The sequence below is a fragment of the Mastomys coucha genome, unplaced genomic scaffold (genome assembly GCF_008632895.1).
Source record: "Mastomys coucha isolate ucsf_1 unplaced genomic scaffold, UCSF_Mcou_1 pScaffold6, whole genome shotgun sequence".
NCBI classification, from domain to species: Eukaryota; Metazoa; Chordata; class Mammalia; order Rodentia; family Muridae; genus Mastomys; species Mastomys coucha.
The window spans coordinates 13382408-13407673 of record NW_022196912.1 but is presented as its reverse complement, the minus strand read 5'-3'; the positions used below and the strand labels follow the sequence as shown (position 1 = coordinate 13407673).

The window sequence follows — 25266 nt, the reverse complement described above, 5'->3', positions numbered from 1 at the left end:
AACAGGGACCATCTGTGTGACCAGGGGCTTGTAACTATCTATTACAGTCTGGGGGGCTCACACTGAATATTATGCCTCCCCTTCTCCCAGAATCTGTTAGTTGCCAGTAGATCAGCAATAAGTGGCAGGGACCCACGAGCCTCTCCCCAGTCTGTAGCTGATTTGTGTGAGCCCAGTGACACTGGAGCAGCTGCTCTGAGTTTATGAGTACCATAGCTGTGTTGGACATTCTCCAAGACTTCTCTCAGTTGGTCCTTATGAGCCTTATGAGGGTGATTAAATGTCCTCAGGCATCCTTTATTCTCAGAATCTTCTGTAGCCAGGGGTCTTTACATTCACTCTGTTCATTGTAACGAGAGGCCTTTCTGAATACGACTTAGAGTAGCCTTCATCTGTAGAAAGTAGTTTGATGCTATGTAAATTCACCAGTCTCAGTATTAGGTTCCCCCTTCTCAGGGGCCTTCTCAGTCATGGTTTTCATCCAGGTTTACAATATTAGATAAAGATATCCTTTTGTGACACAGGCATCAAAATCAAAGCGAGGAACACTGGTTACCTCCAGAACAGTAGTGCCACTATTGCACCGATGGATACATTTGACTAGCAGCTTAGAACGGAACTGTAGTTTATAAAATTCACAACCAAATAAGATAGTTGACACCTTAAACCCCCAGCGGCCTGCATAACGCCACTGGACACTGGCGATTAGGGAGGAGGCTTCCAACTTAGTTTCAGCTTGATTTTTCTATACCTTGAATCTAACCTGTGTAGTATCTTCAGCAATAGGGTCTTACCAACAAATCCTAGTGGGTAACTGAGAAGAATAGTAGGAGCCTGGATTGTTTTAGGAGCTTCTGAGTTCTTCTTGACCAATAATTTCTATAGATCTATTTGATATCAGGTACTATGGCTTTTGTTTAGCAATCCATTACTTCTAGGACTAGTAGTGTCTAGCCTTCTGGATATCTACAGGTTACCAAGAGTAGGTTTCTGAGTAATGTATCATACACTCACTTCATTTTGATCACCACCACCACGCTATCCTCCTGTCCTGACATCCCACCCCATGTTTGAACTTTCACACCAGGATTTTATACATATATATATATATATATATATATATATATATATATATACACACACACATACACACACATTATATATATATGTATATATATATACATATATATATATATATATATATATATTCTACATTTACCCACAATTTTGCTGTCCAAGGTCAATTGTGATCCAAAATTATTAAATGGAAAGACCTGGAAATAAATAATTTGTAAATTGAGATTATACAGTATTCTGAATGGTGTGATGAAATCTTGTACCCTTCAGCTCAATAATGCCCAGGAACTGAGACTCTTCCTTGATCAGTGTACCCACCTAGCATCTGCTCCTGGCCCACCAGTGACTTAGTAACTCACCACTGTGTTCTCAAGCCTGTTATAATATCTCAGTGTGTGTGTTCAGGTGATCCTTATTTCATGTAATAATACCTCAAAGAGCAAAAGTGGTGATACTGGTACTTTTATTATGGTATATAATGGTTACTTTTGACAGTTATTATAAATTTTAACTGTATCTCATACATAAATCAAACCTTATCATAGTGAGGTATAGAAAAAACATTATGTATATAGGAAGTTTGGTTCTAGCTACAGTTTCTGGTATCCATTGGAGTTTTGGGGCCATACTGTTCTTGAATAAAAAGGAACAACTATTGATTAGGACCCTCCTGTGCTATCTATGCCTCATTATAGTGGTGTCTACCATGCACTATAGCCTTTCCTTGTCCATTCTTTCTCTGTATCTTGAAATGAAAAACAAATGCCAGCTAGCCTATTATTTGGGCCATCAGGTCTTTCCATTGATTGACTCCTCAAAACAACCATGTTGGGTGGATTCAAACCACAGCCAGACCATTCTCTCATCAACTCCCTAAGGTTTTATTTCAAGCACAGAAAGGGAGTAATTGTTCTGTTTTCAGAGACAGGGGATTAATTAGACTAAGACACTAATAAATAAGCAGTACTTGGCATTTTAAAAGTATCCCTCATAGTAGAAAACATTGAAACCACAAAAGCTAGCATTCATGGTACTATTTTCTTTTCACATTATTCAAAATATAGGTGTAACATTAACAAAGAGCTTCTTTATGGGTTTCCACCCAAAATGCCCCCAGTCCATAAGTGAAGGATTGTGAAACTATTTGGGTTTTCCTATCTAGCAAGATATCACCACAGGAAGTTCCCACCTCCAGGAATTGGTCCTTTGTCCTTTTAAAAGGATAAATCAGGTGGATTTCAAATCATAGGAATACAATATAGTGCTATTATTTTGCCAAGTTCATTCTATGCATATCCTCATACATTGGGTTTATTAAATGTTCCTTTTTCAATAAAATTATTGCAAGTCCAATTATGTGTTTCCCATCGCCAGAAGGCAGGAGGCCTCCTGGTTGGTGTCCTTCACTGCTCTTTCACCGAACTGTCTGCTTCTATTGGGCTTGCTCCTAGGACAACTTCTAGGGAGAATCACGTGAGACAGAGGCTTCTCTCCTGCTCCTTCAAGAGACGAAGGCTTTGCTGGGATTCTGAGGTGATCTTTCAGCAAGTTTTCTCTACTGTTTATTGAAGTGACAGGCGTCAGGAGAGTTGGGGTCTTATTTCACCGTGTTCGTAACTGGGCCGTGTGACCTTGGACGAGTCATCGCACTTCCAGATCTCAGCTCACTTGTAGATAGAGAGCTTGGGTGTGAGTAGAGCCTTTTCAGGTCTCTTTCAGGGTTTACCTCTTTGATGCTAGGATGCCTAGATGACAGCAGCTTAATTACCTTAACAAAGTGCTGGGCCGTGAAAAGGTCAGCTCTCTCTGGAAGCAGGTGTTAGGACCAGCCAGTTGAAGGCCTTTCCCTCTTTTCAAATCGTTCGCCCACACTACTTTGCTCTTTTGAGTGTGACATGCCTTCCTTTCGCTAATTTTCTTTTTTTGTTTCACAATGGAACTGAAAGACAAATAAGGATTTTCTGTACTGTTACAGCATTTGTATTTTGTGAACACTGTGTTCAGCACTGGGTTGGAAGAATTCAGCCATCCACTTTTTCTTCTCTGTAGATGAGTTCACAGGGGATGGTATCTATAAGATGGATCTCCTTTTAGGAGATGGAATTTGAGTATGTATTTGATGGAGAATATACTTTAGAAAATTTCATAGTGTGTCCAATTTAAATTTTGCCTTACCAGTTCATTTTAAATGTCTCTAAAAAAAACCTTTGAAAAGATTTTGATGAGATGAAGAAATCTACTGTCTCTGATTACTCTAGGGAAGATTCTTGGTTGCCCCCTTCTTTGGCTCACGAGGGTATTTTATTTGCATAATCCACAATTATGCCTCTTTTTGCTCAAAAGTTTTATTGGTGCATTTTCTGAATCTAATAATTAATGTGTTAAATACCTGGAAGTTATATTTGATAGACTTTAATTCACATTATGAATCTTGATTATTCATTTCAATTTCTTCCTTTCTCCTTTGAATGATATTTTTGGGTAGTTTGCTGAATATTGCAACTGGCATAGCAGTTAATTTTACTGAAAGTCCTACCTAGAAAACTTAAACATGACATTCCTTTTCTCATACTTCAGCTTCTTCCTGTGGGCTGAGGGAGGGCACACTGAGCAGCGACAGCCTTCTTCAGTTACCATGGGCAGCCCTTAAAACTGCTGGTCTGCAATTAATTCTCTGACGCTTGGCAGGGCTGTTCTGTGTGTTTGTTCTTAAGTCTTTCCATACCAAGCAGATACAAGGTCGACAAATCAATATCCTAAAGTAGCTGCATCGGGGTCTGGCTGGTTGTCATTGATAGAGGCACTGTGAGACTTCTGGTAGGCACACTATGTGAGGTCCACTCCCAATAGTCATACTGTGTGGTGAGCATACTGCCTTACCTTTGTCCTGTTGCAACCATTGTTTGTGGTTATTTGAAAAATCTCACTTACAGGGTTATTAAAGTCAAGACGGATTAATCTTTCCAAAACAAGTTAACCAAACTGCACCTAAAGGAAGACAAGGTGGAGAGATCCATACGGAAGGATGAAGGCTTGAGCCGTGTGTCTTGGTCTTCACTTTGCTTCTAAATTTCTCAATCCTAGGTTCCTTAGGATTTTTCACTCTGCTGGGATGTTTGTTTCCTTGAAGGCAAGAAGCTTATAAAATCCATGAAAGATGATGAAGGAGGTAACTTAGTCTGTAATGATCAGGCGATGAAGAACGCATTGCTGGTGGAATAGAAATGATGCCCTGATCCACACAGCACCTTCTTGTCACATAATTCCGAAGAGTTTTTATGAAGAGAGGAAAGAAATACTTTCCCTGACTAAGCATGTGTGCTTGGGAGAATAATGGGGAGCTGCTGGCAGTTACTGTTGCTGTACTATGGAGAGCACATTTCTAGGAAGTGGGGGAGCCCTGAGACCTAGACACTGCACCCTGGTCCTAGGACATTGACTAGTCATTTAAAGTATTCCTCATGCTTCCACTGAAGGCTCCAGCATAATACTTTCCAAGTATTTCCAAACTCTTACATTCTATGATTTATTCACAGCACCAGGAAGTCAAGGGTGAGATCCCCAAGTCCCTCAGACGTACATCTGTGTGCGTCAGAGCTTGTTTTATCTAACCGGAAGGATGAATCTACTCAGCGTATTGCGCATGTTCTTGCCTTCTGAAGCAGAGAGCACTAAACCTAAATTTTGCATAACTCTAGGTTATCATGTGATGTGATGCAATATCTAAGGGTCCCCAAAGGAATGTGGGACAGTGCAAATGTGATGTGCCTTGAGACTGAGTGATGTGCCTTCAGACTTGGTGCCACAGTCTGCTTTAAAAAAATGATTGTACTTGTTCTAATTATTATTTTTTTTTATGTTTTGTGTTTGCTGCTTTGATCGATATAATCTGATTTCTATTGTCTGTTTCTGGCTATCTGTCTTTATACTCCTGTTTACTGTTTCTAATGGTCAAGAAACAGTCGCCATAGAAATAGCAGTTGACATTATGTCTAAAGTTAGGGCATGTGAGCCCAGGTGACAGTTCAGAAGCTACGTCTTTGAGTGAAGATATACAGTGTTCATTGCTATCGCCTGAAGCTTTGGGGGGTATTTTTAATATGTCACAAGTGTTAAGTATATGTTACTTTCTGTTTAAGAATGATGTGAGCTGAGCGAGCCAAGTCTGAGGGGTTATGGGAGGGTGGAGGGATACAAGGCAGACCCAAAGGTCTGCTGGGAGTGTCCAGAGGATTGTCAGGCATGAGCAAATCTCATCTGTGGGCCATCCCACTCAGTCACCCTGGTTACAGCTTTGCTTGCTCATCCCCACATTGTGAAGGTAACAAAGCAGAGGGGGATGGGTAGGGGCAGAGGTTAGATGAGGAACCTGGAAGGGTGAATCCCCGGGGGGGCTCCCATGTAATCAATTAAGAAAATTTAAATTGGTTATACACTTTTTGTGTATTTACAAATAAAAGCCACGTTATTTGCTTGCAAACTACAGTCTGTCCATTTTAGAATAAAGTTGGTTGCTGACTAATCTACAGTTGTTTAATCTGCAGAGTTGGGAATTTTTGGAATCCTCCTACCTCCTCCATCTTCTGTTTCTCTGTCTCATGGTCTCATCTCACCCATCCAACAACAAAGCTGAGAGTATTATTTTGGGGATATAGAAGCCACATTAAACATATCATTGGGTTTCTCTCTTTTCTGAAAGTTTTAAAAGAAAAAAAATAAAAACAGATTCACTCTTCTGCAGCGTTTTCTTTCTATGTGATGAGTGTCCATACTTGAGGGAAAACATGCCTTTCCGTTAGACATTGTGCTTTCTGGGACCACACACTCCCAGGAGAAGAGAGCTCATTAAAAGTTGAGCATTGGAGCCTGGGACACCTAGGCCAGTGGTTTTTAACCTGTGGATTGTGAGTCTTTGTGGTCAAAAGATCTTTTTACAAGGGTCATCTAAGACCATTGGAAAACACAGGTGTTTACATAATGATTCATAACAATAGCAAAATTACAGTTATGAAGTAGCAACAAAAATAATATTATTGTTGTGGGTCGCCACAACATGAGGAACTGTAGTAAAGGGTCGCAGCACTTGGAGGTTGAGAACCACTGCTCTAGTTGTCTCTGTGGAGGTAGCTTCATCTACCATGTGTTTTTTTGTAGCACATGAGGGTGATGGAGAAGTGTTTGGGAGAGCTGTGAAGAGACTAGCCATCTGAGAGCTAGAACCCTTCATGCTGCCAGTGCTGGTATTGTAGCTAAGCCTGGCAGAGCCGGGCATCTACTCATTAAACACAGTCAATGTGGGTGATTGGGAACATAGGGTAGAGGCAACTTCTAAAGCTGAGCTCCTCACAATGGGAAAATAATGCCTTTGGGTTGGAGAAATGGCTCAGTAGGTAAAGAGCTTGCCTAGAATGGGTAGTGTGCATTTGTATACCTTGTGCCAGAAAGGCAGCGGCAGGAGGGGCATGCCAGGAGTTTGGTGATTTCCAGACTCGTTAGAAACGGTCTCAAGAAGAGTAGCTGAGGAAAACACTCCCGGTGAACCTCTGGCTTCCATATCTGTGCCCACGTGTGTGTACACACAGGTCACCACAGACTCATGCATATATACACACACACAAAGCAAGGGAAGCATAAATACCTCCTTAATTAAGCAGGAAACTCTGGAATGGAAATCTATGCAGCAGCGTAGCCTGCCTCGTTCATTCTAAGGCTCAGGATTGACTCCTTCTGTATTGATTTTGTCTGATAATCATGCAGTCTATTGGGCTGTTTCTAATTATTTTGGCTATCTTAATTATTGGATTGTGCATGATCTGTTTCGTTCAAATAATTTCTCAGCCAAAAAAAAAAGCAGCTGTAGAGCACGGGCACCTACCTCCTAAGGCCTGTCTGCCCTTGCCTCCAGCCGGTCGTGCCATGTTAAATGAATCACTTTGCTCCTTGCTTTTCATTTTTCTCTCCGTGAGCAAGAAAGAGGATAGTATTTACCTTGTAGCTTACAATTTAGGGTAATTAAATATCAGGTGCTAGCAAAACTAACTTGCTATCAGTTTGATAGGATGATCTGGGCTAATTACACGTACTTTTTGTTTTTCTTATTTAAATTCATAAATATATATTCAGCATAGAAATTACAAAAAAAAAACTATAAAGAAGGAAACAAAAATCATCTATAATCCCTAACTTAGTTATACAAATCTGTGAAAGGATTTGTTTTAATCCAGTCTTCTTGAACATATATAAACACACATGTTTGAGATAATATGAAATATACTGTCTCACAACTGCCGTGAGTCACGAGGACTGTACAGTTTTAATCATTTTTTTATATCTGCGTAGTATTTTAGCATGTGGATGCAGAGCTACTCAGCTAGCTCATCTTTCTGACCCTCTATCTCCTCCTGGTATCTTTTCCACCGACTGACAGAATCAGCTCTCTTAAATAAATGTGATGTATCTATCACTCTGAATCTTGACTCCTCTGTGGCTCCTGCTAAGCCTGGATGACGTCCGGCTGTGTGGGGAAAAAAGTCTTCAGCCTGGTCTCCTCTGACATTCTCTCCTATGTTATTATTTCCCATCACTGCCCCCTCACACTCCGGCAGTTCTGAGCCCCATCCACAGTCCCTTTAAACACTTCCTCCCTCTGACCTTTGTGGTTTTTCCTCTGTCTGGAATGTTCCTTCCTTCTGCTACCTGCCTGGCTCCTGAGGGCATCAGCCCCAGCCCCCACCCCCACCCCCGCCTCCATGCCACCCCCTCCCCCACTGGACACCTCGGCTGGCAGTTCTCTGGTGACCTGTTTGTATCTCTATCACTTAAGTCACTGCTGACCTTCCCCAATCCATTCTCCATGCCAGGATAGAGTGAAATGGCTTTGGCTTGTTTGCTAAAAAATATCAATTCTGATCATGTCTTCCAGCCCACGGTCTGAAGCCACAAAGTCTCAGCCTTGGATATCAGACTCTCCCCACTCAGTCGTTCTTCTTCCCACCTCAGTGCCCCCTTTCTTGTTACCTCAGGCCTGCAGGTCTTCCTGCCCCAGGCCTTCGAGCCCTTGAGCTCCTGCTGTTCAAGGTTAACTCTATCATCCTGGGAGCCTCCACCTTCCCCTACTGCCTCTCCAGTTCCCTCCGGACTCAGGTACCCTGTTCTCTGATCCCAGAGCTCTGCATACTTCTCCTTTATGCCAGAGCTGTGATTCTCAACCTTGCTGACGCTGTGACCCTTTACCGCAGTTCCTCGTGCTGTGGTGAGCCCCAATTACTTTCATTGCTACTTCATAACTGTAATGTTGCTACTTTTATGGATTGTAATTTAAGTATCTGATATGCAGGGTGTCTGATGTGCGACCCTGGTGAGAGGGTCGAAAGCCACTGTGCTGGAGCCATCGTTTTATATCTCTTCATCCTATTATTTCAAGAGTGCCAGTGCCCTTCATTGGACCCCTAACTCTTCAAGGGAAAGCTTGCGCTTGGTCACATTCAGTTTGTATGTAGAGTGGGACTTGGGGTTCTGGGAGGGTGAAATCACAGGGTCCATACCTTAGGTTAGACAAGTGTTTCACCAAGTGTTGCATAGGACTAGTTAAATTAGATGAGGGCAAATGGATAAAGACAAGAATCTACCATTAAAGATGGTTATGAATATGAAGTTCCTAGAGTCTTAGAGATCTTTGAGTTATCAGCCCTTTTATGATTAAGATGCAGAATTATTTTTCTGCATGTTCTAAAGTGAGCGTTTAGTAAGACTACATTCCATTGTTTACCACCTTGACAACCAGAATAGGACAATGTGGGATGGAGCACACAAGTCCAGGCTCTGCTTTGAGAAATGACAGACTTCCTGATGTGCACTTTGTAGAGCCAAAGTTGGTTTGTCTGCCTGCAGCAAACGTTAGGTTAGCAGCTGACCAGTTCATTGTGGGCTTTACTCTACTCCCCATTTCTTTTTTGAGTTGAGATCCCTTGTGGCTCAGGCTGGCCTTGAACTTGCTATGTAGACAAGGATGACTTTGAATTTCTGATCCTCCTACCTCCACGTCCAAGTGCTAGGATTACAGAAGAGTACTACCACATTCTGTTTATGCAGTGCTGGGGACTGAACCCAGGGCCTTGTGCATGCTAGACAAGCAATCTACCAACTTCGGCTGTATGGCCAGCCCCACTGTGGGTGCTTCAAGCTGATTTCACCTCTGCACACTTGCTTCTTGACAATGGGTTATGCTCTCAGAAACCTATAGTATGGACTAAGCTCTGTCCACATCAGGGTGGATACAGCTCTGTCCACATCATCAGGGTGGATACAGCTGCTGGCCAGCGTGCCTCCCAGCACTGTGCTGAGTCTCGGCAGGAAGTCACCTGATGCTCAGACTGGAAAACTCAGTTACTTCTGAGCCCTGGGGGAGAAACAAGGGCAAGGGCTTCACTCGCAACACTGGGCTCTTGCGCTACTGCAGTAGGAGGCATGAGGCCTGTGGGATGCCCTAGAACACTGGCTATCTAGCCCCGGGCTTTGAAAAACAAACAGATTCAAATCAGAAATCATCTGGTAACAGAATAATCCATAAAGGATGTTGCCAGAGAGATTTGAAGGAAAAAAAAAAAGCCCTTAGAATTTTCCTAAATTAGGTTTTTCTTTTAATTACCTACTTATCCTTCAGAAACTTGGAGCGCTCCCATTCCTTATCAACATATTCCTTGTCAATTATGCACAGGCTCAGGCTTATGGTGCCGAGGGTGATGCCTAAGTACGAGGCAGCTGGAAATGTTTCCCCCTGGGTTGAGGGGCTGAGAGGAATGCTGATGTGCTGAGCAGACTGGCTGCTGAGAAAAGCCAAGGAGCAAGGTGCCTGGGGGCAGGGAGCCAAGCTGCTGGGGCTGGTGCCCAGGCTGGGGAGTGTGTGTGTGTGTGTGTGTGTGTGTGTGTGTGTGTGTGTGTGTGTGTGTGTGGCGGGGCAGAGCTGTGATGACAGGCGGATGGGGTTGGGGGCTAACCTTTTGACTTTTGTGTGATCTGGAGGAACTGTGCTTCCTGGCTGGTTCTTAATATCCTTTCCTTCAAATAGCTAATGTAACGATGCTCAGCAAAACTGCTTATTGGTACATTTTCCCCCCTTGCTTGATTGGCTACATCATGCTGCTTGACAGAAGATTAATGCTGGAGACATTGTGTGGGCACACTCTGATGAGATGTGGGGGAAGGTAGTGTGTGTGTGTGTGTGTGTGTGTGTGTGTGTGACTGTGAGATGCAATGTGTGGGCCGAAGTGCTGGTCCACATTATTTCCCAGAAATCTTGTCCTGTGTCCTCTCTTTGCCCTTGATTAGGCAATGTGTATGTCTTTGTTAGGACTGGATGTGATAGGGACAGGTGGTAAACACAAAGGAAATTACAGTTCCCCTTCATGCTGGCATTGGACCTGAACCAAAAGTCCGGTTAGGCTCAAGCGCTTGGTTGTTTGGGTTGTTTGAACTGTGTGGATAGGTGAGGAGATTATAGAATGAGAATCCAGTTTTTGAGTATACAGGATGTGGGATAGGTTTTCTACCCCCATGCAAACAGAGATTCCCATATGGAAATTTCAGCCTCACTCGGTCAAACAATGAGGTTTCGCCTTGAGATTAGAATACTACGCTCCCTCACCCTGCCCCATCACTCTGACGAGTTTGTGTGTGTCTGGCTCTCTGGAGTTACCTCCCTAGAAGTCCTTCTCCTCATCCACCTCTCACATCTCTTCCCTTCCTGGTCATTTCTGCATCTCTTATTTTCATTTGCCTCAGGCCCAGTCAGGCGCCCTGTACTTGGAAATGAGCTCTGCCTTCAGGGAAAGACTTCTTCGCACAGTGGTTTCAATGAACTCTTTTTCCTTCCTGCTTCCCCTTGGAGGAGGACAGCCCCAGTGCATCAGTGTGCTGGCAAAATGGGACACGAGTGTAGACAGCTACCAGCTCGGTGTGGGCCTGCCTGCTCTCCCCTTGTCCACTTAGAATTAGCTGGGCAACATGAGGTACAGTCAAGGTGATTCTTTCTGGTCAAGTCTGCTCAGATAGCTAAAAGGAGGCTGATGAAAGGGATCACTTGTTATCCTAAGTCTTCACTTGATCTTAACTAAAAGGCTAAGTTAGGGAGTCACTAGGCAGGTTGTTTGACTTCTCCAAGCCTCAGCATCTTCCTTAAAACAGAGGTAATAATAGAGCCAGTCACAAAGAAATTGGAGTAAAGCGCTGTGCATGAAGCTTGCCATAAAGGAGGCCCCAGAAAATTCTAACCATTGTTGTTTGTTTGTGCCACCAAGAGCAGCCCTCCTTAGTGCCCCATGCTTTATCTCTTTATTGTGAGGGGGGAGACTGTCTGCCACAGGTAAATAACAGGGCTGCTGAGAAGGAGCCCTGAACAGAACATGTCATGCTCTGTAATGAGTAAAAGCTTGGTTGCCATTTCCCTGTACTCTTGCAGCCATGTCCTGGTGGGCTCAGAAGTGTGCTGATCTGGCAGCAGGCTGATGTGGTGGCTTCCAGACATGAGCAGAGCTGTTTGGAAGAAGCACAACACACAGGAAGTAGTGACAAGGGCAGCCAAAGCCAGAGGGTCCTGTCTCTGATTGCCACTTCCTGCCGCTGCCACTAATGGCTTCAGGGTTTGGCTTCTTCCATCTGGCTCTTGGAATCCAGCCTTACCTGGAGCTGAGGGGCCTCCAGTAAGGTAGTGTCATCTCTCTGCTTCTGTTCCTCTCTTATCTGTAAGGCAACCTATTTATGAGAGAATCAGCTGAGGAGGTAAAAAGTTCAAGTATTAGTTTTATACTTAGCTCTTGCTTAGAAAAAGTTGAAAATATTGTTTAAAATCAATTTATATGTGATTTTAAAAAATTGATTTCAACAAACCATTAAAACCCAAGAGCACACTTCTGTCGATTATAAAACTAGTTATACAATAAACTCTCTTTTTAAAATAGTTTAATGGACTCCTAATACATATTTATAGGGCACAGTGTGACATTTCAGCACAGGCATACAATATGTGGTAATCAATTCTGAGCAATCACTTCCTTGTGTTAGGGACATTCACCATTTTCTCCATTAGCTACTTTAAAATAATTAATTGTTGTTAACCGTGTTATCCTACTGCGTGCTAGAATATTTGAAGGCATTCCTTCTCCCCGAACTATGGGTTATGCTTGCTCTACCTTGCTCTCCTGCACATCCTTTGATAACTGTGTGTGTGTGTGTATGTGTGTGTGTGTATTCGCACAAGTACATATATGTACATATGGAGACCAGAGGTCAATATCAGGAGTCTTGTTTTCCACATTATTCTTTGAGATAGGATCTCTCACTGAACCCGGAGGATACTGATTGGCTAGACTGGCTCCTCAGACACTGGGGGCCTCATGTCTCTGCCTTCCAGCCATGGGATGACCGGTGTGCATGGCCAAGCCTGCTTTTGTTGTTGTTGTTTGTTTGTTTGTTTTATGTGAGTTCAGGGGACTGGACCCAGGTCCTCATGCTTTCTCGGCCAGTACTTTACCTACTGAGGTCTCTCTTATCCCTGTTTGATAGACTTTCTTTAGATCTTAAAGGCCAGCTTTAACTAGACTCCTAGTTTCCGTGTATCTTGGTGTGTCTGTGAGGCAAGCATCATAAATCTAGTAGTCCATCTGGTGGTGAACGGGACCAGAGAGCATTGTCCACTGGAGCAAATATTCATAAATTATTTTTATAATGTGACTAGAGTGATTGCCCTTGACTTCATTTTCATAAATCAGCCATACCAAATGTCGTTTCCTAATCTCCATAAACAGTTAGTAATTAGTCAGTTCGGCTTGATCCAGGGTTTATTCTATAAAGCAAGCAATTTTTAAAAAAATGTAGCTCAATTAGAAAGATGCTATGTGGACACATGGAGAAAAGCAGCAGCACGCTGCTTCAGGATGCCTTTCTGTAGAACACTGCCAACTGGTCGAAAACAGGCAGCCTTGGCTAAGTGGTTCTTATTCACATATGTGGGAGATTACCAAAGCCATGAGGTCTATCACTCACCATGAGGTAGGGATTCTTGCTCTTCTATTGGCTCCTTCTCTTCCTCCCTATTTCCTGGTTCTAGTTTACTTTCACTTCATTAACTTTTAGTCTTTGTGGTACCATATTCTAGAGTCAGGAGGTAAAGGGCACTGGCCAAGTAAATATTTGTTGAGTTAATGAGTACGTGACAGAGTGAGGAAAAAGTAATGATTAACTTCTGAATACCGGTGGTTATGATTGACGTAGGAGCAGAGAGGAGGATGGTGACTTTCACAGGGATGTGAAAGAGGTAGGAACACTTTGTTTAATAAGGAGAACTTCAGTTTGGAAGCCAACGAGGGTATGGTGGGAATGGCTGCAGGGCAACATGAGTGTTCTCAGCACCAGTGAGTGGTGTATATGCAAAAGTCATCCAGACAGAGTAGCATCGGTGAGGTGGCTGAGTCAGAGTCCTGTCACTCATGGTAAGTCATGGTCACAAACACGTCTGTTGTAAACCAGAAGATCAGCGTCCTGATGGAGGAAAAAGGTATTTCTCTAGGGAAAATAAATTGGAGTTTGTCAGCAAAGACCTGATTTTGTGGGACTTTGAAAATGCTCAACAATTTTAGGAGTTTAACCTTAAGAGGAAAATCAGTAGAAGGACCAGAGGATTTGACAAGAAGGTCTGAAGGATTTTGGAGTCTGTCAGCCATTCTCTGAAGCCAATCGGTAAAGGTAGAGTGGGGGACAGCACTAGATGTACATGAAAAAATGTAAATGCAATGCTGGAAAAGGAAGCAAATAAACATTCAGGGGCTACTCCCAGTTGGATGGAGATTTCTAAGTTACCTGACAAAGATTTCACATCAGCCTCGCAATGAAGTGCAACAATACAAACACTGACCAGAATGACGGGCTTAATGAGGTCACAAAGCACAGAAAGAGCCAAACTCTGGAGTTGAACAGCATAATGACGGAACACAGGCACACATGCAGGCAAGACACCACACACATACAACAATAGTCACAGACAGAACACAGGCACACATGCAGGCCATACACCACACACATACAACAATAGTCACAGACAGAACACAGGCACACATGCAGGCAAGACACCACACACATACAACAATAGTCACAGACAGAACACAGACACACATGCAGGCCAGACACCACACACATACAACAATAGTCACAGACAGAACACAAACACACATGCAGGCAAGACAGACACACACATACAACAATAGTCACAGACAGAACACAGGCACACATGCAGGCCAGACACCACACACATACAACAATAGTCACAGACAGAACACAGACACACATGCAGGCCAGACACCACACACATACAACAATAGTCACAGACAGAACACAGACACACATGCAGGCAAGACACCATACACGTACAGCAATAATAGTCACACTATGTTTAAAAGCAACAGGGAAGTTCCATAGACAGCTCCTACTGTAGTTGGATTATTCACCAGAATGTGGTCAATTCATAAGCATGGGTGTCATTTTAACATAAAGAAAAAGGGAAGGGCAGAAAGTAAAGGACATGATTGTGGCACAAGGAGTTCCATCAAACAGAACAATAAAACCCCATAAAACCCCAGGAAAGCAAACAAACAGAAAGGAAGAGAAATCTTGTTTCAAGAAACAATGACAGGGTCTAGAGAGTGGGGTCAACAGTTGAGAGCACTAGATGCTCTCCCTGAGGACCCAGGTTCAATTCCCAGCACCCATATGGTGGCACACAATTATCTGTAACTCTAGTTCTAGAGGATCTGATGTCCTTTTTTGGCCTCTTTGGAGGTACCAGGCACACAAGTGGTGCACAGGCACACATGCAGGCCATACACATAAAATAACAGTGATAAAATATTTAAAAGGATTAATGATGGGAGACTCCCCAAATTTGGGGCTAGAGAGATTGATCAATGGTTAGGAGAACATACTATGCTCACAGAGGCCCAAATTGTGTACCCAGTATCCAAATCAAGGGGACGCTTCTATTTCACATTCAAATGTGTATGCTATACTTCTATCAGATTAAATAACCTTTAGTGAAAAAAAATCACAAGAAATAAGGTTACTGACTGATAATAGAAGAGTTAATTTAGCAAGAGGATCTAACAATTAAAAATAACCCCCCCTCCCCCACCACACGGAGTCACATGGGCACACACACATACATGCACACATTCACACGTGCCTAGTATTGAAGTGTCTGAATATATGAAGCAAATGTCAATAGCACTGAAGGAAGAAATGGGTAACCACTCAGTAATAGTAGGCGACTTGCATACAGCACTTTCAACAGTGAGCAGATCATTTAGACAGAAAATCAATGAAGAAGCAGCAGATTTGAACAACACTATAGACCAAATGGACCTAACAGACAGATATGGACCTTGTAATCCTAGGGTAGCAGAATAGGCAATTCTTCTCACCCCTGGGAGACATGCTTCAGACCAGAGGACATGATCAGCTACAAAACACGTCTTAAGAAAAGGTTCAATGACAGTATCTCTGTAACTACAATAGTATGAAATGAGGCATCTATAGTGGGAGCAAAACAAAAATTTGCCCCAAAGATGGTTTAGAGTAGAAAAATCAGTATATATAAAAAAAAAAACCAATTGCATTTCTTTATGCCACAACTCAACCATTTATAACAGAAAAAAAAGAGAAACGATCCCATTTACAACTGCATTAAAAAGAATGAAATAATAAATGTAACTGAAGAATTAAAACATCTGTACACTAAAAATTGTAAAACATCAACAAAATTGAAAAACACAAGTAAAATGGAAGCATGCCCCACATTCATGGATTAGGAGATTAGGTTTGGCACATTCTCTATAAGTGGACTTTAGACCTGGTCAGATCCTGCCAATGCTCCAGTAGTTTCTACAGGATGAGAAAGACGTTCGTACCTTCATTTGGAACCACAAAAGACTCTAAAACACAAAGATGGACTGCATCACACTTCTTGATTTCAAATTATATTATAAAGTTATATTAAAGAGACTATGTGATCCTAGCATAAAAACAGGCTGACAGATCAGTGAGACAAATAAAGCACCCACAGGTAAACATACACAATATGGACAACTAACTGATGGTATGCCAAGGCAGCCAAGAATGTGAGGGGGGAAAAGATGCCCAGGTTTGGATAAATAATGTAGAAAACCTGGATGTCTGTATGTGAAAGAATAAAATATAAAAAATACCTTTATTGTTTTAAAAAATCAACCCAAATTGGCATAAAGAGTTAGCACCTCAAAGCTGTGGGGCTGGACAGTTGGCTTGGTGGTTAAGAGCACTTGCTGTTCTTGCAGAGGACCTGGGATTGGTTCCCAGCACACACATGTTAACTGACAACCTTTTCTAACTCCAGTTCAAAGGGATCTGTCACCGTCTTCAGGCCTCCGTGGGCACTGCATGCGCATGGCGCGCACAGCACATACGACGTACGTCCAGACAGACAGTCATACAATTAAACAAAACAGAATAAGAAAAGATCTCAAACTGCACAATGCTGGAAGCTTCTTAGTGTTAGTCTGTGTAATGACTTTCCAGATATGCAGCCAAAATCACAGGTGATGTGGGCAAAGGTAAAAGAGCGGGTGGAAGCAAAGGCGACACCTTCTACCAGCATAGGAAACCAGTCAGCGCAGGGCAACCTCCAGAAAGACAGAGGACGCTTCCAAAGAAGATACCTCAAGAGATTAACATGCAAAATGTGGAATCGTAAAATTCAATAGCAGACAAACAACGACATGTACATGGTAAATGTGTGTATGAAAATGTGATCACCTTGCCTTATCAACCACTGGGAAATCAAATGGTGGAGCAGAAATCAAGGGATGGCACCATGCCATGCTGCTCAGGGTGACATCTCAAACTAAGAGACATCTGTTGGGAAGGTACACAGAAGAGGGACACTGGGGCACACTCAGTGGGAAAGGAAGTGGGTACCCCACCAAAGGAAACAACAGAGAGTCCTCGAAATTTAAAGCCACTCGTCTTTATTTTATCGAAAAGAACTTGAGATTTCAAGGTGATTATTGCTTGCTCATGTTCCTCGCAGCATTGCTCAGGATAGTTGTGAGACAGAGACAGTGTGAATATCCCCAACAAATGACTGAGTGAGGGAAGTAAGCATTACTTAGCCCAAAAGAGAAGGAAGTCCTGCCGTTTTTCCAAAACACCAAACACCTGTGTCATATACTTAGCCAGGACAGTACCTGGGATGGCACATGATCCCCCTTCTAAGTGGAACCCAAAATAATCAAACTCAGAGAAACAAAGTAGAATGTGGCTCTGGGAGCTGGTAGTAGGCAAAATGAGACAGATGTAACTGTCTCAGATGAAGAGCGTAATGTTATGGTGTAAATAGGATAGATGACATGTTTGGCCATAAAATGAGCCTTAACAAAATTAAGACTTAACTTGGAAGACCAAAACCACAGGCCACATGGACAGAAATGAAAACTCGTGGGGCTAAGCAAAATAAACACCTTCTATTGACAAAGGAAAACAGGCAACACAGGGTACCCTATAGACAGGAGAAAGTGTGGAAATGAAATTTTATTGTCTTTCGTAACTACAATGACATGAAGCTAGAAATCAATAGCAGGAGGAAAACGGAAAACTGGCCAAAAAATGTTTTAGATAGAAAATCCACACATAAAAATCAATTGTATTTCTCTATACTAACAATAAACCATCTAAAACAGGAAGCAATCCCACTTACAGTTGCATCAAAAAAGAATTACCACATGCAGTGATAGGTTTCTGTGATGTGTCCAGCTCAGGCACCGGCAAACAGTACTGTGTTGTATACTTGTGAGGAGGTAGATCCTAAATGTTTCAACACACATAAGCACACACATACAAACACACACACTTACTCCAGGTAATGGTGAGTTTTTATGAATATGTTAAATGGCTTGGTTGTGGTAATTTCACAATTGTATATGCATGTCAAAACATCAAGTTATATATCTTAAATATGTTCAGAGAAGCAATGAAAATAGTAAATTTTATGCTACAGTATTTCACCAAAATAAGCAAGCTGTCGGGGGGGGGGGAACCCAGTGATTGCTACTTGGCCACTTATTTTCTCTTAAACACTGGGGTGAGAATGAAATCTTTAGAACTACCGCAGAACCTGGCTCACACCCTGCTGGTCCTTCTAAAGAGAGTCTGTGGATGGGACCTTTACTAAACATGGGATATTGGCTCATTCTGTCCTAATGATAACTCTGAGACTGTTTCACAAATGAGGAAATACATGTTTGAGTGTTTGGATTTGTTGTTCAAAGCTAATGTCTGGCTTACACACGTGCTGCTGCTTACACACATGTATTGAATGCACTCCCAAGCTCTTTCCAGTGTATTTGAGCATAAAGTTGCAACCTTGCAGGTTTTTTTTTTTTTTTTTAAATCACCAATATTCACAGCACTTGAAAGAGCCATGCTGGAGAAGGAAGAAAGCACAGATTTACTCAAACCATGGTGCCTTTCTCAGTTCAGGACAGTGATTCTCAACCTTCCTAATGCTGGGACCCTCATGCTGTGGTGACCCGGACCATAAAATTATTTTCATGGCTACTTCCTAACTGAAATTTTGCTACGGTTATGAATTGCAATGTAAATATCTGATATGCAGTCCCCAAAGGGGGTGGCAACCCACAGGTTGAGAACCACTGGTTCAGGAAGCTGTACATTCAGGTGGGCATCAGTAACACCACAGAACCCAAGCATGGTTCAGATAGTTCTGCCCTGATGTCATTGACCTCTCTGAGGACTGTGTGTTGTGAACATAACAAGAGTGGCCAGTTGTGACCACTGGCCTGTCCTTAACACAGATGGTGTTCCCTGGGGAAGGAAGATGCTCCAGTGTTTTGGGGCTGAACATCTCCTGAGCTACTGGCTATATTCAGTTCTACCTGAGACTTGGGGAAGGAGCTGGAGGGTGGGGGGTGGTTCTGGTCAGCTCTGCTTTCTCATGAAAGACATCATCTTTCACAGCTTGCTTTCTCTGAGCTGGGGGAAAGGGGAAGGGCTGGTATGGTTTGTGTTTTCCTGTCTCCTGCTAGTGGAAGAGGAGAAGGAGAAGCTGGGGTTGGGGAGAACACTAGCTAGGGCTGGAATCTTTCATAATCAGATTCTTTAGCCTCAAATCCTACATGCCAGCCAAGTCCCTCACTATATGGTGTGATGGCTCTGAGAAACTGGAAACTTCTGGCATTTTGTTGCCTTTTTTCCCAGTGTATTATTATTATTGCTATTGTTGTTTGTTTTTGATAGGGTGGCACGGTGCAGCCCTGCCTGGCTGCTCTAGAAACTGCTATGTCGACCAGTCTGGCCTCGAACTCAGATTGTAGAATTAAAGGCCTTGGCCACCACACCTACCTCTTCTGTTCCTTTTACTGTAGACACAATGTAATGGCAGCACTAAAGAAACACTGGACCTAAATGCCCTATGCCAGTGGCCAGCTGCTTCCCCAGCCTGAAGGACACCCTCCACTTTTGCACACGGTTATTCTTGTTTGGGCATTTGGCAGGCTGAATTAATTTCTAAACTGCCCAGCACTGTGCACCTCTCTTCTGTCGCTGTAGTGATGACTGTCAGCCACATGGGATGCTGAGTACCGGAAAGGAAACTCCTCTAAAAGGGGGTGTGCCAAGAGAACAGAACATAGAGGGAGAGACTTACTGACCAAAGAGTATGTCAAAATGACATTAAGAGGTTTCAAAATATCAATTATATATTTAGAATATTAAATGGGAATATACTTCAGTTGGTAGATATTTACCTAACATTCACAAAGCTCTGGGCTTGGTCCCCACCACATAGAACTAGGCATGGTCTTGTATGCCTGTCAGCCCAGCACTTGGGAGGTGGAAACAGGAGAGTCAGAAGTTCAAGGTCATCCTCAGACATAAGAACTTTTGTCTAACCTTGGGCTATATGAGGCCCTGTATTAAAAAACAAAACAGCAAAATTGCTGCTGAAGAGACGGAACAGGAGTTAAGAACATTGCTCAGTTCCTAGTACCCACATGGCAGCTTAGAGCTGTCTGCAACTCCAGTTCCAGGGCATCTGATGCCCTTACACAGACATACATGCAGGTAAAACGCCAATACACCTAAAATAAAAATAAATAAATTATACACAAAAAAGTCAAAATTACATATTTATGTGTCTACATATAATAATAAAGTTAGCTCCTCTGTTTCCTTTTCAATATAACTACTAGGAAGTTTGAAATTGTACAGCATGTGCTTTCTCTTTCCTCTGGGCAATCCTACTCATCCTTAGCCCTTGCCCATGCTTGCCCTCCTTTCAGTGCATAGACTGGATGGCTCTGCCCTCCAGAAGGTGCTTTCAGCCGGCCGAGGCTCTCTAGTCAGTAGGAGCCACCAAGCTTACTGCACTTGGCTTATTCATTCACCTTGGCACTCAATAAAGGGAGCGACATTTCTTTCATCTGCTTAACACCTGCTTCACTCTGAGATGAAGTGCCTCTGACAAGAACATAGCTGCTGCCCTGGCCTGTAACTCTAGGGTTGCCCTCCCCTTTACACTGGGGTGGGTGCTGGCTGAGCTTTCAAGAAACAAAGATATCTTTACTTTCTGTCCATGGACTACTTATGGAATTCCAAGAGGCCCTTCAGCGTTTTAGGAACAGTGTATACTGTTGTGACCTGCCATCTAGAGACTCTCAGGTATTGTTCTTATACCCTTTTCAGACTTACCTGAGAGATGCCACAATCTGACAAAGAAGGCGTGGCCTTTGCTCATAAGGGGGTTGAGTCATGCGCAGAGAGGGTGACTGTGACCCACCAGGAGAGAGCAAAGACAGGACTCAGGAGCCAAGGCAAGAGCCCAAGAAGACAGAGCTGTGTTTGGGAAAAATTTAAGGTGAGCACTGTAGGAATAGGAGGGTCATGGAGACAGGCACAGCACTACCATGGACTACTTTTAAGGACAGAAGTGGCCTCTGGGAATCATTCCCAGCGTAAGTAAGGTAGAGCTGCAGAGATTTCAGTCAATGGGAAGCCGCTCACATATTCTCAGGGTGTGATAGGATACACGGAAACCCTAATGTCATGCATTGAAGGAGTATGAGAGATTTCTCTCTGTCTCTAAAGCTATGTAATAAATAAGAACATAACACTTATACGTGCCAAGCACTTTATTTTTAAATAAATACATCTATTATGGCAAGTAAAACACTCACAGCCACTAATTTAAAGCAACGTAAGCTGGGAGCAGTGGCATACAGCTGTAATCCTTGCAAGCTCCAGACCAACCAGGCCGATATAGAGACCCTCTCTCAAAATGGGAGTTGTAAAAATATAGCTCCGGGGCAGGAGAGATGGTCCCTTACTACTCTTCCAGAGGATCCGGTTCCATTCCTAGAACCCAGGTGGTGGCTCACCGCCATCAGTAACTCAAGTTCCAAGGTATCTGGTGCCCCCTTCTGGCCTTCATGGGCAATAGACACACAGTGCACATACATTTGTGCAGGCCAAACAATCGTACACATAAATAAAAGCACACAAATGTTAAAAAAAAAAAAAAAAAATTAAAAAGCAATGTAACATGATACTGTAAAATGCAGGAAGATGCAGGAAAAACTCAGGTGCCTTCAAATTTCATTTAACTTATTTTTAAAGGAATGTTTTTATGTGTATGTGTTTTGTCTATCTGTCTTTCTGTACACCATATATGTACCCGGTGCTCTCAGAGACCAAAAGAGGGTACTAGATCTTTTGGAACTGGATTTACAGATGACTATGAGTCACCACGTGGGTGCTTGGTATCAAACCCAGGTCTCCCATAAAAGCAGCCCATGTTTTTAACCACTGAACCTATCTATCTCCAAGCCCATTTCATGGATTACTGAGGCCCCAGATACATAGCAGATTAGACCAGCAGTGGCACATATGTCTCCTGCTGTGTGAGAGAAGAGGGATATCCACGTTAGTTGACAATCTCTGCAGGAGCTCAGTGCTGGGAGTCTTGCACAGAAGACAAGAGTGGACAGGAAAGTAGGAGCCAGTGGTTGGATCATTGCCCAGGCAACTGTTGCATGCTTCTGCTTCTCCGTTTGTACACATGAGCTAATCTGTGATGGCCATTTAGGGTACAGCCTCCTGATATGGGGCAGTGGTTCTGTCTAAGGAATGTGAGCATGTGCCAAGAGATGACTCATGGTCCAGCGTTGAGGTTTATGAAGGGCTAAGCCCTGGGCTGGGCCAGGCTTTCCTCACAATAACCATACGGAGTATATGCCGTCAGGCCTCTGCTTTTACAAGAGAGGGAATGCAGGCACAGGTTAAATGATTTGTTATGTTCACACAGCTGTAATTCAAACCCATGTCCTGGTTGTCCAGGTTCGAAGCCTGAATAACATCTCAATGTTGAATTACTGTGAATTTTGTAGCATCTTGTACTTGCCGTGTCTCTACCTTATTTTAACCTCAGTGTGTGCCCTTGCAACTCACTAGCTTGGGGGCTAGCTCACTATTGTCAGCAGTAGAAACAACAACAATTCACCAGACCAAAGGCTCCATTCCTCATCCAGTAGAATGTATTTATTTATATATCTTATTCTATGGTTTTTAGCATCCTTAAACTGGCTTTACTTGGCCCTGTAAGAAGCTAATTATTCACCAAATATAGACCACGGCTTGTTCTTTTCAGCCCCCTGCGTACTTCTTCCCCTCATTGTGCGATGCCATCTGGTGCTATGAGCTCATGCTTTCTGTGTTCCATTGCAGAGCGCCAGATTCGTCCTTTCTAAGCCCAGAAAGCAAGGTTGATTTCAGAGTTTGCTTGTGTGGCTTTGAGAGCACTGGGATCTAATGCCTCCTAGTGGATCTTGCTGGTATCACTCATTAACATCACCGCAGGGAATTCATCCTCATCCATGAAGACTGTCTGTGTCTTTCTCTTTTAGTCAATAGCTTTGGTGAGCCACTGAGCACCAGCAGGTCTTTTTCTGTGTCATCTTTGTTGGCTTAATGCATGGGCTGTGGAAAGCCAAACCTTAATAATTATACTTCTCTCTTCATATCTGTCTCACTTTGTGCTGTGACAGGGGAACACGTATTTAAGAGTGGGACATCAGAAGTCTTGTGGCTGGCCTCAGATCCATCCTTCACACACTCTTTCTCCAAAGTCCAAAGTCTCTCTGATCATTTTTCCCTGAAGTAGAGCACTGGGTATAGAACATTTTCTCGTACACTGAGCTTAGGATATCAGGGCTTCACCACCAGACCTCTAATCTTTGAGACCTTCAAATGCTGCTCGTTAGATCTGGTCCCTCCCCTTTCCACCTTCTGATGCCGGTGTCAGCATCCTTGGCAGTGAAGTGTAGACTAAGATCCCAGGGGAAGGAAATGTGCCTGGTGATGTATGTGCCACTAGCCTCAGTTCTCACCCCAGCAGAGCACCAGCTGGGTGCTTGCCCTCTTCTCGTACCCCCTACCTCTTGGGGTCCTGCAAGGTACTGTCAAGGCACAGAGCAGAGAATCAGTCCTGGGACTGTTCTGAGGTTTAAGGGAGCACACAGTTCTTTAAGTGCAGAAGTCATTCTCAGGCGAATCCCTCTGAGTCCATGAAAACTGGTTTTTGTTTTGTTTTTCCAATTCTGCACCTCTCCACCAGCATGAAGCAGCTTCTAAGAGATGCAGGTTGGGAAGCCACGGAGTCAGCCATGGAGCTGGTCTAATCTCCAAATAGCATGTACAGACAGGTGTGGACAATATACAGGCACAGCCTTCCGCCAGGAAGCAGCTTTGTTTCCAAAAGCGCTCATGTTGGTACTAAACTGGAAAAAATCAATTTTTCATATTGAATTGACCATTTTATTTTAGATTAGCAATAACTGTAGAACTCTGTAGCACTAGCACGAGTTTCTAGAAGGTAAAGAATTCACTTTGTCTAACCGCATACACATTAAGACTTGCTTACTTTGTTGTACTGTGGCCTAGGCTAACTACTTAACCTCTGGACTTCAAATGTTTTCTGTTTAGTGGAAATAATTATACCTGGGGTCATTGGTGAGTGTCAATTGGATTTTTTTGGTATGTGTATGTGTGTGGTGTGTGGTGTGTGGTATGTATGTATCTCCCCTTGTGGAGGTACAAGTATATGTGGAAGCGTGTAGAAACCAGAGCTTGATGTTGGTCATCTACATAAATTACTCTGCATCTGAGATACTGAGGCAGCACTTTACTTGAACCCAGAGCGTGCCTATTCCAACAGATCAGCTAGTCAGCTTGCTCTGGGGTCTTTTTCTCTCATTCTCTCTCTCTCTCTCTCTCTCTCTCTCTCTCTCTCTCTCTCTCTCTCTCTTGCTCTCTCTCTCCCTCTCTCTCTTTCCCTCTCTCTCTCCTTCCCTCTCTCTCTCTCTGTCTCTCACACTGTGTTTCTTTGTGTCTCTGTCTCTCCCATTGTCTCTCTGTCTCTCTGTGTGTCTCTGTCTCTGCCTCTCTCTCTCTCACTCACTCTCTCATTCTCCCTCCTCTCTTTCTCTGCTTCTCCTGGGATTAGAGATGGGCTGCCATGCCCAACCAGGGTTTATGTAGGTGTTGAAGATCTAAACTCATGCTGATGTGGCAAGCCCTTGGCCTGCTGAGCCATTTTCCCAACCCTCAAGGAGATTTTGTTAGATACCTTTTCTGTGTGATTGGGATGATCAGATCATCTCTATCTTCTGGTCCATATATGGTATGCTGCATAAAGTGAACTTTGTATAGTGAACCCATTTGTATTCCTGAGATGTATCTCATCTGGTCATGATGCATGGCTTTTTAAAATGTTGCTGAGTTCAGATTGCAAGTATTGGGAAGAATTTTTGCATAGGAAATATCAAAGAATGTGGCATATTTTCCTGGAGTTGTGTAAAAGGACACAATTTTGATCTGAAGAACCCATGACTTTTTGTTTGTTTGCTTGTTTGTTTTTTAAAGGGTGGGAGAGATTGAGAATGGTGAACGGTGTGCTCCCAACACTTGGAAACTGGGAACAGGTTCATCCCTTTCATCCCTGAAGACTTGCTGGCTGGTCAGACTAGCTAGTCTATTAGTGAGTTCCAGGCCAGTGAGAGGTCCTGTTTCAGAGAGAGAGGGAGAGAGAGAGAGAGAGAG

General features: G+C 43.2%; 1 protein-coding gene across 2 annotated transcripts in view; it reads left to right on the top strand.

Moving 5' to 3' along the window:
• Tmem178a (transmembrane protein 178A) overlaps positions 1-25266 on the top strand; it is a 59379-nt gene that overhangs the window by 15367 nt on the left and 18746 nt on the right. Inside the window, exon 1 of one of the 2 annotated variants that reach the window (XM_031356750.1) lies at positions 20972-21028. The exons of the other annotated variant lie outside the window; for it this stretch is intronic. The gene's annotated coding sequence lies outside the window, so the exon portion shown is untranslated. Of the gene's footprint in view, positions 1-20971; positions 21029-25266 lie in introns of those variants that run through there. 2 annotated transcript variants of the gene reach the window in all.